General features: G+C 33.6%; 1 protein-coding gene across 3 annotated transcripts in view; it reads left to right on the top strand.

Moving 5' to 3' along the window:
* The first annotated feature begins 7,337 nt into the window (after nucleotides 1-7,337).
* Nucleotides 7,338-20,588, top strand: part of LOC129747429 (peroxisomal acyl-coenzyme A oxidase 3-like) — a 49,814-nt gene continuing 36,563 nt past the window's right edge. The window contains exon 1 of one of the 3 annotated variants that reach the window (XM_055741652.1): nucleotides 7,338-7,828. The gene's annotated coding sequence lies outside the window, so the exon portion shown is untranslated. Of the gene's footprint in view, nucleotides 7,829-17,282; nucleotides 17,445-17,965; nucleotides 18,510-20,588 lie in introns of those variants that run through there. The other 2 variants (XM_055741651.1, XM_055741650.1) reach the window with 2 other exon arrangements.

The following is a 20,588-nucleotide window of genomic DNA, read 5'->3' as shown; positions in this document are numbered from 1 at the left end:
AAATTTCACTAAATGTAACTTGAAGATCTTTTTTCATCACTTTAAAATGTTCCTTACATGGGAAAATTATGAACAAAATATTTGTTCCAATGTATCAATCGTTCGAGCGTAAAATGAACTTCATAATGCCATATTTTCAAAGCAATGGAAAACTCTCAACTTTTTTCAGAAAAAGTTTTCTAAAATAATGATTATGGGTACAATTGATCCCCTAGAGTTGGGTACAATTGATTCCCCTCCCAAACGGCATATTCTTCTTCTGAATTAATCGTTATGATTGCTGATTACGAAATTACTAATATTTATCCAAAAACTAATATTCATAAAAAAATTGTCTGAAGAAAAGAGCAAAAATAATTAATTTTCTCTTAATTATAAAAAATAGCGCAGTATGCAATGTTATTAGCGTTGAGACAAAGTTATAGAATTTTCATCTTATGTCTGCTATACATTGTGAAATGAAAACAAACATGACCAAAATAGTCAATTAACATTCTATCTTAGAGTTTTGTTAGATTTCTATACAAGGATTAGGGCTTCCTGAATAAAAGATCAAGTCTCCTTCAATAGGGGATCAAGTCTCCCCTAACTTCAGAAAAATCGCAATTTTTTTACTCCCACGAAAATGCTTCTAGTTCATCTACGGGTTCAAGTATCGTTCTAATTTTTACAGCATAGAAACTTGAAGTTACAAGCTGTCAGAAAATGTCTAAGACGACGAGTTGCTAAATTTTTCTTAAAAGATATGGTGAAAATAAGAAAAGGGGATCAAGTATCCCCACTCTCCCCTATACATTTTGTAGATTGGCCCATAAAACTGACCTGTGCAAAATTTCAGCTCAGTCAGACTTGATTTAGGGGTGCTTCAAAAATCACCAAAGGAGGCTCCAAAGGAAATTGGAAAAATTCAAAATTTTACTGTTGTTGCCAAATGACTTAAAATGCATAAAACGTAGAAATCTAGTGTTATCTCAGGAAAAAGAAGTTTTTCAAAAATTTACTTAAAAATTTTAAAAATTACGTTACGGGGAACAAAGGAAATCGTGAAAATTTGAATTTAAAAAAATGCATGTAACGTCGAGATCTGATGTTATAATCGAAATGCAAATTTCCGAAAAATAAATGTTTAAGAAGTGTATTCGATAAAAAATAGAACTTATTGTTTTGTGAATAACTTTTGAATGTACGGATGTAAATTGATGAAATTTTCAGCGAAGCCAGCAGCGAATCAAAAATAAATTTGCAGTTTTCAAAGATCGTTGGCCTTTTCAAATACTACAGATCAATCTTCCATTTTTCTTCTTGTTTATCTCCGGAAAATACCGGTGAGACTTGTCAACAAAAAGTCAACAACAGCTGACCGCTAAAGAGTTAGTTTTGCTGTCCATTAACATCTCTTTACTATCAATCAAAATATTTTGCGCAAGATTTTACAACCTTTTTTTTTTTGTTATTTTACCTGTTTATTATTTAGTCAGCTAGACGAACCTATCAACCAGAATAACTTGATTATCACCAAATTTGGTACACATACAAATTACTTTACAAAGTAGCTTAGCTGAAAATTTCATCAATTTTTATCTACCATCAAAAGTTATTTACAAATACTTAGTAGTATTTTTTTTAATACTCTCCCTACATAAGTAGGTACAGACCCCGTTCGATTTTGGCAACATTCGTGAAAAACCTTTCGTTGTTAAAAAAAATTCCAAAAAATCGTTTTTTTGTTTTTTTTTAATTTTTAATAAATTAAAATTAATGTTAGTCCAATATCATTATATAAACTTTTATGTATTTATACCCCTTTTGTTCCTAGGGACTCAAATATGTATAAGTAACACTATATTCTTATGAGAAGTTCTTTATAGGATTCAATTATTTTTGTATGCTTAAAACTTCATTGTAGATTTTTTTTTAATTTTTCCAACCCTTATCAATGTTTGCTTTCTTTTCATTACAAGGCAAATCAAGTGCGATGCAAATAGTTCAAATATCTTTCTGATTTTTTTCGATTTTTGGAGAAATTTTTTTCAATTTTTTAAAAAATTCTTGCTTTTAATTTTTATTTTGTCATTACATTGACTACCTCAGAAAAGTTATAACTGATGCTTGACAATGTAGGTTTGCCTGATGGTTTTCAAAAAAAGCGGGACATTTTGAGAAAAAAAGCGGGAAAGAGCCCAAAAAAAGCGGGACATTTTAAAATGTGTTGGAAAAAGTCATGAAATATATGTACCCCAGAGTTATGGGTAGAGCATCAGTGCTTTTTCACTTGAATATGAAATTTAATAAATTGACAACTGAGGCTTAGCTCAGTGGGTAGAACACCTGCTTTCCGAGGTCCGAGTTCCGATTTTTAACCGAGGAGTAAACATCGAACGAAGTCGAAGCTTTTTCGTTAACTTTATCGTTTGTAGAGAAAAGTGCGAATGTTACAAAGATCTTAAAACAACATTGATTAAAATTTAAAAAAGTAAGACAAGGATAAAAAAAAGATCAGCATTACAAACAGTTTTTTGGTTTTTGTTTTATATAGCTTTCAATAGGTAATTTGGCTTATGATCACAGCAAATAAATAAAATTTTGTTGTTTTACATGAATTTTATATTATATTAATTATTGATTTTTTTTATTGTCTTTAAGCTTGAATTATAAGGTTTGTGAAAAGAGTTTTCATTTCGTAATATAATTAAAATGAATATTTTTTTTTCAAACTGTTAAAGTAAAAAAGTTTTGTTTTAGGGTACAGAAAATCTCAAAATTGTAGAAATTTCATATCAATCCAATGTACAATTTTCCAAAATTCATATAGTGCGAAGTAGAGTAATTTAGTAAGTAGTCAATCACTAGCATTAAATACCCTAAATGAGATTTTTTTGATTATTCTGAAAAGCTACAAATTTCGCCATGCAGCAGTAATAGTAAGTTGCCATAGAGTTGTATTTGACATTTCGTACGCACACTGACTGAGCGTGTACAGATGAGACGGGACAATTAACCTCTAAAACTCTCGGTACAAAAACGGGCAGCCGGTCAACGAACACGGTCGTTTTTGAGGTTAATTGACCCAAAACTGAAAAGTGTTGGTGAAACAACCTGCATAATATCATGAACACTACCAGCGGCAAATAGGGCTATAGCGCATTGAGGAGTTTATAGACAATTGTTTAGACAAATCTTCTCTTGAGTCTAGGTTGGATTCGAAACGGTTACTCTTATTTTTATTTTCGTAGTATTCAGTCTCACGACATAACGAACATAATTCCTAAAATTCACTCGGCCCATTGCATCCGTTCTCCAATTTCTCGGACATCCCACATTCGCCAGATCCCGCTCCACTTGGTCTAACCACCTGGCGAAACGTTCACTTAACGATAATATTTATGTCCCCATGATAATAAGATATGAAACTTCAAAAGATGCTCAATCAAATGTTAAAATACAACTATCTATCCAATGTCTGGCAAGAATGAAAAAAGGTTAGAAGATTTGCTTCAGTGTCTGAATAAGGTGCTCACCAACAGATGGCATGCTTATTCCTGGTAGTAGAACGTGTGGAAATTGCTTTATTTTTTATTAGTTTTGTAATTCAGCTGAATTTATGTTAGCATACATTTGGTGGTTTTCAATCGCCGATTTTCATCTTTTCCTTAATAATTTTTTTTTTCGGAACTTAAGCCAAGATGATCGAAGAAGATCCAGAATCTGAATCTAGACGCTTAAATTATGCTTTTTCCCAGCACAAAGTTTCATACTACTCTTTAGCACCAATTTATATGATTTTGAAATCATTTATTTCTTTTTTAACTTAAAGTAAAAAAAAATTGGTAATTACTTACTTTTTGTTGATGTTTCGCAATTTCTTTCACTTTTATCATTCCAATTATACATTTCCATTAAAAGTTCTTTGCTTCAAACTGGGGGAACTTTGATCACTTTTTTCATTAATTTTTGAATATTTTGGAAGAGGTGGATTTTTCGTAATACCTAAAAGCTTTAAAACCCTTACTGAGGTGAGGAGTATTAAACATGATCATTGTTGCAGTAAATTTAAACGACATTAGTGGTTATAATTAAATGTTTGTTACAAAGCCAGATTTCGAGTTTCGGGGTAACTTTGATCACTATGGTTTTTTTACGTACCTCAACATCTTCAAAGTATTGTTTTGATGCCATTTAGCACAGAAGGCTCAAAACATCGATAATTGACGATAATAGTAATTTTTTGTTTGGACCCAATTGAATTTTTCAACGTTTTCTTTCTAAAACAAATATACTCGAAAGATGGACAATGTTGCTGCATACATTTAGGGGCAAAAATTATAAACATTCCTCAAAATTTTTTTTGCTTCAAAAACAAATAAAATTTTACCTTCATGCAATTCCCTAAGTCTTCGTATTGTTCCCATGTTCATTTTTTCCTCAAACTTAACCATTTTAAAGGGTTTTTAGCCATTTTTTCTATACGAGCTTTTTCATGGAAAATGACCGATTTTTTCAATATCCAAAAATTGTCATAGAATTATCATAAAAATAATACTTGATCTTAACCTCAACCAAGAAAGAAGTTGATCTTTCACATTACACAACCCATTTGCTGCTAAATGCTTTAATTCGATCAGGAGAGATGTTTGTTTGTGAGCCTTTAAAAAGTCGGATATTTTAAGATTTTAAAATTATACTTTAAATAATATAAAAAAAACTCCTAATAAAACTCAAAATTAGCTTATTTGTAGCTCAATTTACAGGCTTTCAAACGTAGTAAACATTTTGCCAGATATTTCAACTTCATACTTAGTAAATGATGATAATCTGCAAAAATTTCATGTTGATCAAAGTTTCCCCAGTTTACGGTACCTTTAATATCAACTTTCCATGCGTGCCATGTATTCAGGTAGTCTTCACAACTTGTGAATATTTAATTACAAAAATCTTCAATCTGATACATTAAATATGTTCAATGTTGAAATTTTATATTATTATGTGATTTGCTAACCTGAAGGAAATGTATCGATGATTATTTGGGATCCTTCCCGCCATCACTATGAAGTAAGAAAGGGGTAGAGTAAGGTTGCCAGATTACCCGGTTTTATCCGGGTTTGCCCGGATATTTAATACAAAATTTAACAAAAGTCCGGTCCGGCCCGGAAGGCTGGATTTCATAGGAAACTTTTTTATCCATGCTCCTAGAACCAAATTTTTTGAGCAAATTTTATTAAGATAAACATGAAAGGATTTTTGAAAGCCTTAAATACACTTTAAAAAGTGCTAATGAGTTATGAACTAATGATTCAAAAATTTATTTATGTTTTTTCCTTGATTTTCTTGATGAATGATAAGTAATTTCTGGGTTTTGACCAAATTTTCTCGGATAATGCCCGGACTTTTGGTCCACAATTAGAAATCAAACGCCCGGATTTAGCCAGGTTTTCAGATAAAATAGCTCGGATTTGTCCGGTCCGGAAACTTGGTGAAAAATTTTTGGCAATCTAAGGATAGAAGCTTCAATTCTCAACACCATTTTTGGCATGAGTCGAGTCTCAAGATTGAATAGAGCAAATAATACAAAATTTTGCATTGGATGTTGTTTGTATACGATAAAGGTTTCTAATATTATTTGAGACCTTTCTCTGTTTCCAATGAGGAATTGTGAAAGCAAAAAAGGGCTATCATTCTCATTTCTCCTTAATTTTATGAATAATTATTCCTCTTCCGCATTCCAGTGGGGACATAGAAAAGGGAGAAGGGGCTTCCATACATACTTTTTTGTATCGCTTTTGTGTATCTTTATAGATACAAAAGAAGAATGGAAATTTGCTTTTCTGGTGTACACGGATGTGTAATATACGGTTCAAAATATCTTCACGAGACAAGAAAAAGTTAGGCAAAATCGTTCAGCTAGCGAGCAAAGAAAACCGGACGAAAATGTTTAAAACTTGGTTTTCTAGTGTACACTAGGGTGGCAATGCATGTATAGTAAAAATCTTATGATCGAATTTTGATAACCGACCATTGAAATTTTGTAAAATGGCCCAAAAATTACTTTAAAATGTAAGAAACTTCGAAACCTGGTGTTATCTCGAGAAAAAAATCCTTAAAAGTCGACTAAAAATTCAAAAAAACACCGATGGAGACCCCAAACGAATTTTGAAAACAAGATACTTAAATTATGATGCCAAATGACATAGAAATGCATGAAACGTTGATATATGATGTTATCTCGAGAAAAAATTTGCCAAAAGTCGACTTTCTGGGACTTAGCTACTGCTCGGAAAACCAGCCGACTGTAAGTGCCAAAAAGTCGATTTTTGATCAAAATTTTTTTTTTAGATAACACCAGATCTTGAATTTTTTTCATTTCTAAAAGATTTGGCATCAAAATTGAAATTTTGATTTCTGAAATTTTCCATAGGTAACTTTTGAAATTTTAGTCCATTTTTGACTAATTTTTTTTTTCCAAAACAACACAAATTTTGAAGTTCATACATTTAAAAACATTTTTTTTTGGGCCAATCTACAAAATGTATATGGTCGGTTTTCGAAATTCGACATGTCCCATTTGGCTGCAACCCACACGGATGTGCAATATTCGATCCGAAAGATCTTGACGAGACAAGAAATAATTACTTTGGGACCAAAAAATCTACCGTTTGACATACTATAGGTAAAATAGTGCAAAATGCTGAATCTTAGAGTGATATAACTGTTTTTAGTTAGTGGAAATTTTAGGACCTTTAGAACTCATTTTGTAATTTTTTTTTAATTGTTTAGATATAAGCTGTAAATTTACAATTTACAAAATTTATAAAAGTTCAATCGTTTATTTATTAAAAATACACTTAGTCAGTTCCACACTTTGTAAAATTTTATTAACTCAAATTCATAGATCAAGTTAATTGCAAACTATTATCTTCGATCCAACTTTCGGCACGTTCTTCTCATTCTCCCATGTCCAGTCCCTCGTTCGTAGCGCACTAACACCAACACAATTAGCATACCATGGGAAACATAAACAAAACCATGCCGGCTCGCCTCTTTTATGCTTTCATTTCCTCCACATGTTTTATTCATTCGATACATTCCGCTCTTTCTTCATTCACCGAATTTTGGCTTTTCCTCGCCTTTCTCGCATTTTCTTTTTGGCATTTGGACGTTTGTTATTTTGATGATCTCAGTTTTTAGCTCTTTTCCTTTTGCCCCGTCTCTCTCACATTTCATCAAATGCTCATCGTAGCGTCGCGACCAAGCATGATTCATGTTTTCCAACCCAACCCAACCCAAAGCGGGACATTTGCCTCAGGTCCGGAGCATTACAGTTTTATAGTTGGGTCAGTTGAGCCTCTCTCGTTGTCCATGTTGGATGGTTTTTTTTAATGTTTCGTGCCGGCCGCGTTTTTTTCTGTATCTATATTAGTTTTATATTTAGAGTCATAAGTTTTGTTTGATTCTTCTGTTGTTGCTGCTTGCCTGAGAAAGGTCGGGATTGTGTTGGTTTAGTGGAACCCACGTTGTTCTTCTCTTCTGGTGCACTCGAGCTCAAAATTCGCCGGTAAACTGTTGCTAAAATGTTTGTATTGCTTTGTTGGTAAACTTAATTTATGTAGCGTGTAATTTTTGGACTAAAAACGGTTATAAAGGTGTAAAAGTTGCGTAAGGTTGTGTTATAAAAATTTGTGCAATATACACTATCGGTCGATGTGTAGCGGATGATTTATTGGTGAAACCTCGAAAGTGTGATTTTTTATTACCGATTGTGTGAGTTTTTCTACTGAAGTGGATATCGGATGCCGACAGTGCAGTGCTGCTAGGAAGCTTGACGCATTCTTTGGTATGTGATTTAAAAAATCTTTCATTTTTTTTATTGCGATATAAGTAGGTGACACTCGAATTAAAAGACATTGTTGTCATTTATTATCTTTGTTGGTATTTTATTCCAAACTTAAAACAGACCCCAAAATTCTCTTAAAGGATATGATAATCCAATAAGTATTTATTAAGAAATTTTGATCTTTAACAAAATTGGGGAGATCTTTACAGAGTAAATGCAATAGATTTCGAACAACACGGAATAGGTAAAATTGTTTGAAATACATGCACTGAAGATCTGTTACATATATTCGGATATACTTTACTTCAACAGATATACACCACTTAACGGGAAAACGGGAAATACGGATAGCGATATCTGACAACAGAAAACTTTTAAAATTGTAAAAAGTGGCGCTTAACATATCAAAACGGCGGAAAACAAAATGAGTGCTTTCCAGTAAATTTCGCAGAGAAACCTCTACTTCATGCCGTTGATCATCAGAGAAAATTAGAACTAATTCAAATCCATCAATAGATAGCGCAAATATAATCCAGTAACTTTGTCGAAGACATCGATGAACTACAACCAACTATCTGGCCTGCAGTCAATTTTGACCACAAAAGAGTGGTTCCTGGCCCACTGTGCGTCGTCTCGTCACGTTTTCTATCTAGTGGTTCTATATCTTTTTGATTTTTTTAAAATTAAAACAGTGTAAGAAAAGTTTGTCAGTAAAATTATTAACTACAAATCTCTAAAATATATTTTTTTTGTGCTAACATGTAAGGGAGACGAGGAATTTGGCTTCTGTGATTTTTTTAAGTCATTTTCCCGCTCGTCGTCATGTCCGCTTATTTTTCTTGAATAACTTCGGAGCCGAAAATCGCAAAAACTAGAATTAGCTTGTTGGATGGGGAAGTTAATAATCTTTACGAGTATGTGAAGTAAGTTAAAAAATTACAATTTACGACAAAAACCTGTCAAAAAGTCGTCACGTCACGCTGGATTGTGTCATTAGACTGAGTCAATATGGGGTAAATTTTGAATTTCTCAAACTCGAGATTCTTAATAGCTTCGTTTTGTTTTAAAACTCATCCATGTTTTTTTTTGCAAAATTTTTAAGTAATGTTTACATGAGTGAATTTGTACATTTATGTTTGCATGGGAAAATTCAATATTTTGTTCGGAAAAATCAACATCATTTTTGTTTCTTCTGTGGAACCGAGCCTGGTAATGGGTTTTGGGCCAATTTATAAATTCCCTACAGAAAATTGTCCACTGATCAACTTTTTGCAAGACCGTAACCTCGTATCTGATTATGCATAAAAGTTAGCTGTTAAATAGGGATATGTCTTTTTGCATTGAAAATCAATCAATTCAACTGACAACACTGCTTGTGTCTAGCGAGGTATTGAATGGTCACTTTTCAAAGAATACTGCGATAGGCACAAACAGCGATGTCAGTTGAATTTATAGTTCCTCAATGCAAAAAGACATAACCCTGTTCAATAGCTAATAACTTTTTTTCATAATAAGATACGAAATAACGGTCCCCGACAAAGTTGCTTAGCGGAAAATTTCCTGTAGAGATTTTATAAATTGGCACAAAAACCATAAGCAGGCTCGGTTCCACAGAAGGAACAAAATTGATGTTGATTTTGCCGAACAAAATATTCAATTTTCCCATCCTAACATAAAAGTTCATAAAATTATGGATGAGTTTCGAACCAAAACGAAGTTTTTTAGACCCCAGGGTTTGAGAAATTAAAAAATGACCCCAAATCGTCATATACATGTGCAGTATACCTTAACGGTGGGCATCAATTTGACGCATTTGTAATGTTAATGATAACAACTGCGTATTTTTTTAAAGAATAATAAAAATCAAGCCTACAGATAAACATGGAAGAATTAACAAAAACTTGATATTTATCAACCTTTTCTTGCAAAAAATAAAAAAAAAAGGAATAGTATACAATTTGTGGCTGAGATCAAGCAGGAGTTTTTTTTTTTAAATTTATCTGCAAGAGAAAAAAATGTGATTGAAAAGATAAAAATGATTTAAAAATTTTTTACCTTTACTTCTAATTGTTGCATACATGATGTCTCAAATATTTATTATAAAGGTTGCTTTATTTAGAATTGAACCAAACTTTTGCTTATATTGTGGCGCTTCTGGTGGACGGATTTGGAAGTTCTTGACATCCACGTGTCGGAAATTTTGTCAGCTTCACGTATGTATTTTTGACATTCCGCAAATCGACTGTACTTCGCAAACAATCAACATGGGAGCCTAAAGAAGGGAAAAAATTGTGCACAGTTTTTTTTAGAAAAATCCATTGTGGTCTGCATCTACGCCAGCGAAACAGCTGACATTGCCCAGAAATGCCGTATGACGTATTATCAAACGGTATAAGGAAACATTGACGGCGATTCGGAAGCCTCAAGCCAATCGTCGGAGTGGAACTGTCAACTGGAAACTGCATGGTAAGATTTTGAAGACGATTAAGAGGAATTTAAATCTTTAGGACAGTGATTTGGCCAAAAAACTCGGTGCTGCCCATAGTACCGTGAGGAGAATTCGACTCCGGGAAGAAATCAAGTCGTATCGAGCTAGCAAACAGCCAAATTGGACCATGAAACAAAATAATGTGGCCAAAATCCGTGCTCGGAAGCTATACGACCAGATGCTAACCAAGTTCGATGGGTGTCTTTTGATGGACGATGAAACTGATGTCAAGACTGACTTCGGGCAAATCCCAGGTCAAAAATTTTCCTTGGTGTCGGCTCGGGGGAATGTTCCAGCCAAATTTAAATTTTTTTTCTGACAAATTTGCACAAAAATGTATGATTAGTCAGGGCATTTGCAGCCAAGGTAAAAAAACGAGTTTTTGTCACAAATAAGACAATGGCGTCGAAACTATACCAAAAAGAGTGTCCAAAAATGAATTCCACCGTTCATTCGATCCAACACGGAGAAAAAAGTATGGTGTATCCAACAATAACCCACTTATATTCAATCATATATCTGATTGCTTCTCGACTAACTATAATTATCAAAATTTTTACAATACGTAAAATAGACAATCTAATTGATTTCGTACATTCAACAATATATGTAATACATTCAACTATGGTTGTAGAATTGATTTTGTGCATTCAACTATAAATATAATAGATTCAACAATAATGAACGATTGATGTCATACATTCAACAATAATCATAGTAGATTCAACTTTCAATAATATGATTGATTTGATTGTAAATATGATAGATTCAATTATAATAATATGATTTGATTGGTCGATTCAACTATGATAATATGATAGATTTAATTATATTTCTATGATTGATTCAATGAGGTCAAATATAAATATTGTAAATTTAAATTCTGTTTATATTGGAAGTTATCATATCTCATCATATCCTTATTTATGATGTTTTTCTTCAGAATAATTTGATGGCAACGTTTTATTTTTTTTAATTCATTATTTCTGCATTTTGCATCTAGTTCGTTTTAGCCGCCCCGATGCTAGAAACGCTGATCGGAAATCCCGATATCCACGTCCTGGTTCTCCAGCTGTTGTTCTTGATACATGGTTGACCAGCAAATTGTGCGTCTTAACTAATTGGTCCCGGAAGACGACTTTAGAAGTCGGTGCTTCTGCACCCGGCGAAAATCCACTCAATATCTTGACATCAATCTATTGTTCGCTTTACCGACCTTACTGACTTACAAATACAATTTTCCTGTGGGATCTTGCCATGATCACGTAAAGAAACGTCGAGACTCACGTCAATTTCACGGGCAGCCAGAGTAGGTGTACCTTTACCAATTCCAGGAACTGTTGGCCTACTTCACAACCCCTGCCAGGAACAGGTGGAACGAAATGTTTCTTCATTGCCGGAGAGCGCTTGCGCTTTGTCACCGATGTCAGGAACTGCCGGCTGAGCCCTAAAAACTGCACCACGCTCGCTGCAGGGAACACGTACTGGTCTCACATCTACGATTTTTTTTTCAATTTTTGCTGATGAACACGGATGAACACTAAAGTATTCAAGTATCAAACAATAAATCATAAAAAAATAGTTGAATTAACTATATTTATAGTTGAATATTTAAAATCAATCATACAGTTGTAGTTGAATAAATCATATTTGCAGTTGAATCAATTATACAGTTACAATTGAATCTATCATATTTATAGGTCAACCAGGAATGTATAGTTGAATCTATTATATTTATAGTTGAATGCCTCAAATCAATCATACAATTGTAGTTGGATCTATCATATTTACAGTTGAATCAATTTTACCATTACAGTTGGATCCATTATATTCATAGTTGATTGCGTCAAGTCAATCATCAGTTTATAGTTGAGTCTATCATATTTATAGTTACATGCGAAAAAATCTTTTTTCTCCGTGCATGACCATCCCGTGATGTTTTGGCAAGATTTGGAAAGCTGTCATAAGGATGATTTGCCATTCGTTGCACAGCTAAGCACATGATTTTGGTTTTGATACTGTATTTTAGTCATTTCAACCGAATTTACTATTTTTTCTGTGGATGGGACTCATACAGGATTGGTCAACAAGATTCAAAAGTCCAAGTGTTCGGGAAAAGTGTCGTAAACGTTTAAAAAATCATTCAAAATAGCTTGTCCGTGCCTAATAGTTGCACAGGCAAATTTTATTTCGTGCCTAATGTTGTCCGATTTTTTCGAACGGTTGCACATTTTAAAATCTTCTTAAGGCTCAGTCACCATGTGGTCAAATAGATTATATATTTGTTACAGTAGCTTGTTATGAGAACTTCAATGCAAAAATTCGAACAAAATATTTAAAAAAAAACACAAAACCTACGATTTGAGAGTCTGGAATAAAATTAATCAGACGGGAAATTTTCTAAGAAACTCAATTCTTTTATTTATTTATTTATTTAATAATGATCCTAGGCTAAGCCTTTCATCTGAGTCTTAACTTAAAATACATCGACCACACTTTAATTTGTAGTAAAACACTTCTTAATACTAGCTTTAATTTGGTTTCTGGACATATTCAAGTTAATTTCTTCTACATATGCGTTGTAAAGCGCCATCATCCTGTACATTGGCTCGTTTCTTGCGTAATTTTGGATCCTGTTTGATAGCTGGAACGGCCTTATGCTGCGCAAACTATTGCGTCCTTCGTTGGGAGATATCTGTGAGAACAAGTACGGCGAATAATACCTTCCACTTGTCAAATCCTTCAAAAACAACGCGTCAATTAACTTCCTGCGATTCTCAAGCGAATCCAGTCCGACCAGCATGCACAGGGCTCGATAAACCGGCATTTCCTCTTGCCATCCAAGGTTTCTTAGCGCGTATTTGAGAAACTTCTTTTGGACTCTCTCCAGTCTATTAATGTGAACGTTGTAGTACGGTTGCCAAACAATGCTGCCGTACTCAATTGAAGTCCGCACTAACCCGACATAAATTGAAACGATAGTATACGGGTCGTTCAATTCATTACAAATTCTGCTGACCATTCCAAACATTGAATTTGCTTTGGCTACCACTTGCTCTATGTGCTTAGAGAAATTCAGTTCTCTATCTATCTCCACTCCAAGATCTTTTACCGACGTCTTCCTAGTAACGATCAAGCTGTTTTCGAGGCTATACTCATAGATTATGTTCGATGTTTTCCGAGAAAATGAAATTCTGCCACTGAATTTAACCGGAGCCATCTGAGTGGAGTGTTTCTTTGACCCCAGCTCAGCATTTTTCTTTGTATGTCCTGCAAACATAAAATTTTATGTAGTTGAAATGCCGTAGAATGAACTAAAAGGTATTCAATACTTTTTTGTTTTAAATTGCCAATACCAACTGCAAGATAAAACAACGCGAATTGCTTTGCCTCCCTTTACCCCTATGAATAAGATGTGATTTCATAAAATAATTGTTTTGGGACTCACAAAATGGGCTCAACCACGACCAAAGTTTCAGATCGTTCAACTAATTTATGCTCAAGATATTTGTTTAAGAATTTATCTTTTCAAAAATTAATTGATTTCAATATAAATTTTTCATGAAAGCGGAATTATTTGTAATGATTGATTATTTACAATGAATGTAACCTATGAAGCATTTCATCAATCTTCAAGAAACAATCATATCACATTGAAATGTTTCCCAATAATTTTCCGGCTGGAAAACTGCTTTGATAACATAAAGTTTCACGAAGCTATTACTGTTTATTTTTCTGTATGAAGAATACCAAATAAAGCTTCACTCAGATGTCTGACTCGATGACAAATTGAATTTCTGAGAAATGATCACATAACATTGGTTATATTTTGTGTCTTCCAACCTTCGACATTGGTTTAATTTGGATTAACAGTCGAAAACCTCCTACTGTATATTTGATGTCTAGAAATTTTAGAAACAAGGATCATTCAGAACTATCTTTAGATTCTTTGCATAAAATGTTTAGTTAACAGTCGGAATAAAGGATTCAAAATAAATCTGATAAAAAAGAAATCCCTCAAAGCCAAAGCAGTTTAAGTGACTTTGACACTTTTCAGACATTTCAAGTTGCCTAACTTTTACAAATACATATGTTAGACTGCGGCTCTTTAGCGCACTTCGCAAATATTTAAAATATTTTTAAATAAAATATTTCATAAATCTTGCTAAATCAATAATTGAGTTTTTTGACCTGACACACGGATTATCGTACGTCAAGATGAAAATTCAAAATTTCATCCGCTGTAGAAACAAGCGGAATGGCGAAATATGATTTTTTTGAAGCCTTTTTTTATAATTTTTGCTTTTCACTGTTTTCGAGCATCTGTTTAAAGATCAAGATTTATTTTATCACTAAACGTTTATGCAAAGAATTGTTTTTAAACAGCAGAAACTAAAATCAAATTATTTATACTCAAAACGCGTCTATGTTTTCGAATCAATCGAACACAAAAGTTGAGCTGTAGCTAACAGGAAAATCAAAGTTTAACGTTCACCAAAAAAAAGTAGTTCTTAGATAGCCTCTGTTTGGATATTAAACAACGAAACTATCATAAAATTTTAGATTTAAAGCACTTGCAACCACTTTTTTGCCTTCTATGAAAAATGTTCAGTTGAAATTTCCTAAATCGTATTCGAATTATTCAACCATTTCGAAAAATATTTGAAACTTTGACACTTTACAACATAAAATTATTGGAAAAATCACCTCAATTTTGTATTTAAATTGGAAACGATAATTAAATGCATCCGAATGTACATTAATCTTAAGCATTCCAGATTGCCAGGTTTCAACCGGGCTTCTCCGGATTTTCAAAGAAAAAATATACGGTCCAGCTCAGTTGCCTCGAGGAAGAAGGTACGGCTTTCTCCCGGATTATTCAGATTTTTTAACGAAAGTCCAATTTTTTAACATGTTTTAGCGTTATAAATTTGCCATTTTTTGGAATTGAGAGATTAGATTTGGACGCCACTGATGTGCATTGGTAAAAATCATTCTTCAAGTGTTTATTTTTCAGCTTTTATCTTTCCTTTTTCTAGATAATATCTGGATTTTGGTTAATTTTTCCCGAATATTGAGTTTAAAATTTTGAAACCTGGATCTTCCCGGCCTAAATACGCACAGAAAAAAATCTGGAAAGCTTACTCAATAAATAGTGGGTTAAAAAGTGAATACATAAAATTCAACTACGAAATTGCAAAAATAAGAATTGAGAATTTCAAATTAAAGTTCAACAGTTTTTCAAACTCGATTCAATATTGAGAATGATTGAAAAATTCAATTCTGAAAATCTGTTTGAAATGTTAATCACAGCTTTTCATTGTACGGGAGTCATCGCAGCTGATAAATACACAGGTTAAATATTTGTAATTAATAACATAAATTGACCTTCACACTCCGAAGCAGTTTTTTTTTATAATTAAATAGTAAGTATTTGACAAAAAAGGAAACCTTAAAGTCTTTAAACACCTTTAAAATTTCAAGTGTAATGCCAAAATTTACCAAAAGCACACACAACGAAGTCTCAGTAACGTTTTTTTTTTTCATTTTTGATTAAGAGGTAAGTAAATACCGTTAATTTATTTTTATTAATTTCTGTTTCGAAACTTTAAAACTGACTTTGAACTGATCTTGTCAGTTAAAATGTGCTGTTTCTGTATTATTTGCAACGAATTTTAAAAGAAGGCTACAAAATCACATTATTACAGATTTATACTGGTCAAACCACAGATTTTTTTTCCAGTAACCTAAGCATAAGTAAGCATTGATGAAAAATCTAAAATGTATTGATTTTTACTCTTCATTCAAGTGGGCGCACAATACTAAAGAACCGCATGTGGCATAAATTGAGATTTTTGAATTAAGATTTTTGAAATTTTCCCGGACATTGTCCTAATGTTTGGTCGTCAATTCTGAAATCAAATGCCCGACTTTCACCAGGTTTTTAGATAATATAGCTCAGATTTGGTAACATTAACTTGATAATAATAAGAAACAGATTATAAAAATATCCAAGAGTTTGAAATAACTCTATATTATTTTAAATCAATTTTCTTAAAACTTATGTTCATTGAGCATTCATATATTATGTTTTTTAAAAATTAAAAACAAAACCAATAAATATTTAATGCGGTTCTTTTAAACTCTGAAATTTTGAAGATTTCATGTTTTTGGCTCTTCTGACTCAAAAGGTTGCCGACCACTGTGTTGGACGAATGAAACGTGTTCCAGGAAAAATTCGAGAATTCCTTGGAAACCGTGAAAAATAAGTTTATCCCGTTTTTTTTCTTGAAAGTATGAAGAAAATGCTACATTTGTATGAAAAAAGATCTGGAATCCAATAATAAATAACTGAAATACAGGCAATTGTTTTTGTTCAAATTTTAAATGAGGCAAACTTTATTTCAGATTTACTCAATAGATTTAATATTTCCAACATCCTCTTTATTTCGCAGTTGTTGTTGCGATTTGGTCGAAAAATTACAGTATGTACGCTGTAAATTTACCGAACTTTTATAACATTTAACAGAAAAAAGACTGAGTTTGCTTTAGCATTTCTCATTCAAATGACGAATATTTGGATACAGTTTTTGGAGTTATTGTTCCAAAAAAAATCTTTTTCAGCATTTCTTTCCAAACTGGCATCTGTGCTCCAAACTTTATTCTGGCTTCCACCCTCGTCGATCGTTAGCTTTCCCCCACATCTCTCCACTCTACAGTTGGTCCGTCTTTCAGTCTAGTCTAGGTGCCTCAGTTTGGATCCCTCGCTTCAGCCTGTTGCTTCTTCCCACTTTCCTACCCAATCAAAACCACAGCCGGTGTATGGTGCTTGCTTGCTTGCTTTTGGTGGAGGATCGGATAAAACTACACCATCTCCACACACAAAAGCAACGAAGTGACAACAACATTTGTTGGTTTTGCTCTCACCGAGCTGCTGCTCTATGTTGCTCTGGACTTTTGAACGACACAAATTCAGTCTGTTTTGGATATTCGGTCGAACCGGACGGGTGAAAAAAAAACTCTTTCTGGGGGCGCGATTCGAGCGATATCACACATCTGACGTGGAAAAGTGCTGCTGGTGCTGTCTTACTATCATTCGGGGAGTTTTCGGGAGGAGCCCAACATTCGGTTAGTTCTTTTTTTTTTTTTTGGTTTGGTTTTAACAGTTAGAAGGATCGATTTGCATTAATTAACTCAAGTCGGGTTGGCCGGCCGGTCCGGATGATTAAAAATTCGGAAAGGAAACAAACGTGGAAAAATGATCCGAGCCGTGATGTGATTGCTCAAGTGACTCACGTGTTTTCTCTGTGGTGTTTCCAGAGAGTGCCTTAGATACATACCTATTCGGATACTTGGAGCCACAGGCAATCAGACTAATTACTTCCAGCCGGAATATTTGGTCGAAAAAATCAGGAAACGAAATGATTTTCTTTATCATTTCAAATTCACTTTTCTCATTTTTATTTTATGTTTTCGCAATCTTGTGCAATCTTTCTGGAACCACTTTGTGTTGCAAAATCTAGTCGAGTCGAGTTTTTTTTCTGATATCGTTTCTCTCCTATAGGGATTGGCAATGTGCAAATTTGGAAACCGACTTTAGGCGGTTTCCTGGCGGATTTTTTTTAACCATTCTGGTTTCGCCTTCGAGATTAGCCAAAGATCATTAACAATTCGGTAGGGTTTCTGTGCTGAATGAAACTGCCACAAGTGGTTGGTTGAGTCAAGTTTGGAAAGACTTTCCAGAAAGACCGGCAGGGCCGCAGAGAGAGAACTCGGAAGTTCGTGGAACGCATGCCCGGGACTAAAAGCAAGCAAGCAAGCAACACTACCAAGACAGGAAGGAAAACAAGAAACTTGTTTGATTGTGAAGCAGCTGTTGAAACTGATGATGATGTAGCGCGGGTGGATGGATGGATTTTTCTCTTAGTGTGTTAGTGTGTGCTGCTGTTTTCATCCAGAGGGAAAAATGGAAATCCATTTTTCCCGGATCAGATTTATTGTTTTAGTTTTACTTCCGCCGACCATAGCCATAGTCGTTTGCATCAACTGCAAGTGATACCTGTTCATTCGAATTCCTATCGCTGGATCAGCTACACGTGAAACGAATAACCAGAAAAGTGCACACGATATCTGTGAATTCAGTGTAACTAAGATAGAATCGTAGATTTAGTCTAAAATTTCTCCAGTCGGTGGGTAAGTAAAAGTAGAAAACTATTGAAAACCTACATGCGGTTCATGTTGGTCATTAAGATTCCCCTGATTGTGATTCATCGAGTTCTGACTAGGTGATGTATGCGGCACGATTTGCATGTTAAACTAGTGAGTGACAGAAACTAAATATCGGGTATAGTGCTAGTTCTAGTACTTTCCCGCGGCCGATGACCGACTATGTTAGCAATTCATACGAATTGACCTTTGGCTGTGCGTGAATTAGGTACCCGATCGGAATATTTAGGGATCATAGCTATCTTACGCAATGTCTACCGATGAAGGTTCCGATTCTTGCTCTTTTGAATTCTATTCTTTGAAGTTCATTGACTGTGCTCTCAAGAAGATAATTTAATTAAAATTCCATTATCCATTGTTCCTGTAAATAAAAAACTATTACACATAGACTTCAGGTTGAACACTACCCAAGTAACCAAAATTTCCATAATACTAGCTCTTAAAAGCTTATTCAGCCCTGATCGAGGACTGTATAGCATTTTAAACAGCTTAAAATTTAAGTTCTTATCGATACTTTCAAGTTCCATAGTCAAAGCTGAAAAAAAGCTATTCAGATTTTGCATAGGACTTAGATTTTTTGAACTTTTTGCGAAAAAAAAATGGCAAAAATAAAGCACTTTCGAATTTTTCTTAATCTCGAAATCTTACGCCACTTTCTACACTTATTTAATTTAATTTCTTTTGAAAAATCTATAGCTTGAACTTGAACCTTCCAGATGATAACTTAACACGTTACTTTTGAACCATCGCCTCCCAAGTAACACAGATTAAGCCAACTAGCATTAGGAAGTTTTATTATGGTTTAATTATGGCATTTTTTTGTGCCGTTTTATGACGGTTTTATTATGGTCATGCGGAATGCTTATATTTTTTTTTCGTTTATATATTTTCAGATGGTTTTGAAAATGCTTATAAAACTTTTATTAAACATACTGTTTTAGTTATTTTGAAAGAGTTATGAATGCTTTTTTTAAACTATAATAAAACACAAAATTAGAAGTTTGCTCCAAGCTTTCTTTTGCATGTTCTATAATAGCACTCAGTGCATGATTTTCAAACCGCCATAAAACTTAGTGACAGTTCTCGATCAAGATGTCAAAACAGGACACGCTCAGATTAGATAGCACATATTTGGATTGGAACTCCCATTTTTACACATTTTTGGTAAGTTATGCGTGTTGGTTTTGAGTTAAAATCAAAAAAATACATCTGTGAAAACTTGAAATCACCGAAAGTGGTATGAATATCTTTACAATATGAGTATTGAGTGAAAGGGCCCAAATAGTAGGAAAAAAATTTTTGCTTGACGCCACCATTAATTCAAGATGGCGGCTTCCGCTTTTATTTTCAAAGCTGGAAATTACTGAAAATATCGTGAAACCTTCACAATTCGTTATGAGATGAAAGTGATAAACGAGTAGAAGTCAAATTTCGTTGCCCGTCGCCATCTTATATCCAAGATGGCGGCTACCACTCAACTTGAAAATACTGTAAATGACTGAAAATCGCATAAAACCCATATTATTGGGGTATAAGTTGAAAGAGATCAACCGGTAGAAGTTGAATTTCGTTTTCCCGTTCGTTTTTGGCAACTTTCGATTTTGGCAACATCGAATTCAGCACATGTGTCTAAACCAAACGGTTAACAGAAACAACATAACCTTATAAATGGCAAAAAAATCAAAAGCTATAAACAAAACAAGAAAAGTTCTAAATGCATTAGAAAAATAATGAAAAAATAATAAAAGTGATTTAAAATCATCTAAATTGTCTAAAAATAGTAGTTTTAATGTAGTATTAAGAGAAAAAAGAGTTGATAAAAAAATCGTTCGATTTTGGCAACACAAAAAGTTCGGCCATGTTGCCAAAAACAAACAGGGTCTGGTTCTTCTTTTTTAGCCCTTTCACTCAATACCATTATTGTAAAGCTTTAGAGCGATTTTGAGTCATTTACATTTCAGTGGAAGCCGCCATCTTTAATTTCAAGATAAAGTAAAAAAGAGGAATTCAACTTCTACTGGTTTCGCCCTTGAACCCAACAAAAAT

This window comes from Uranotaenia lowii, chromosome 2 (genome assembly GCF_029784155.1).
Source record: "Uranotaenia lowii strain MFRU-FL chromosome 2, ASM2978415v1, whole genome shotgun sequence".
Taxonomy (NCBI): domain Eukaryota; kingdom Metazoa; phylum Arthropoda; class Insecta; order Diptera; family Culicidae; genus Uranotaenia; species Uranotaenia lowii.
Note: the sequence above shows the minus strand (reverse complement) of the source record. Positions and strands in the feature narration are given on the sequence as shown.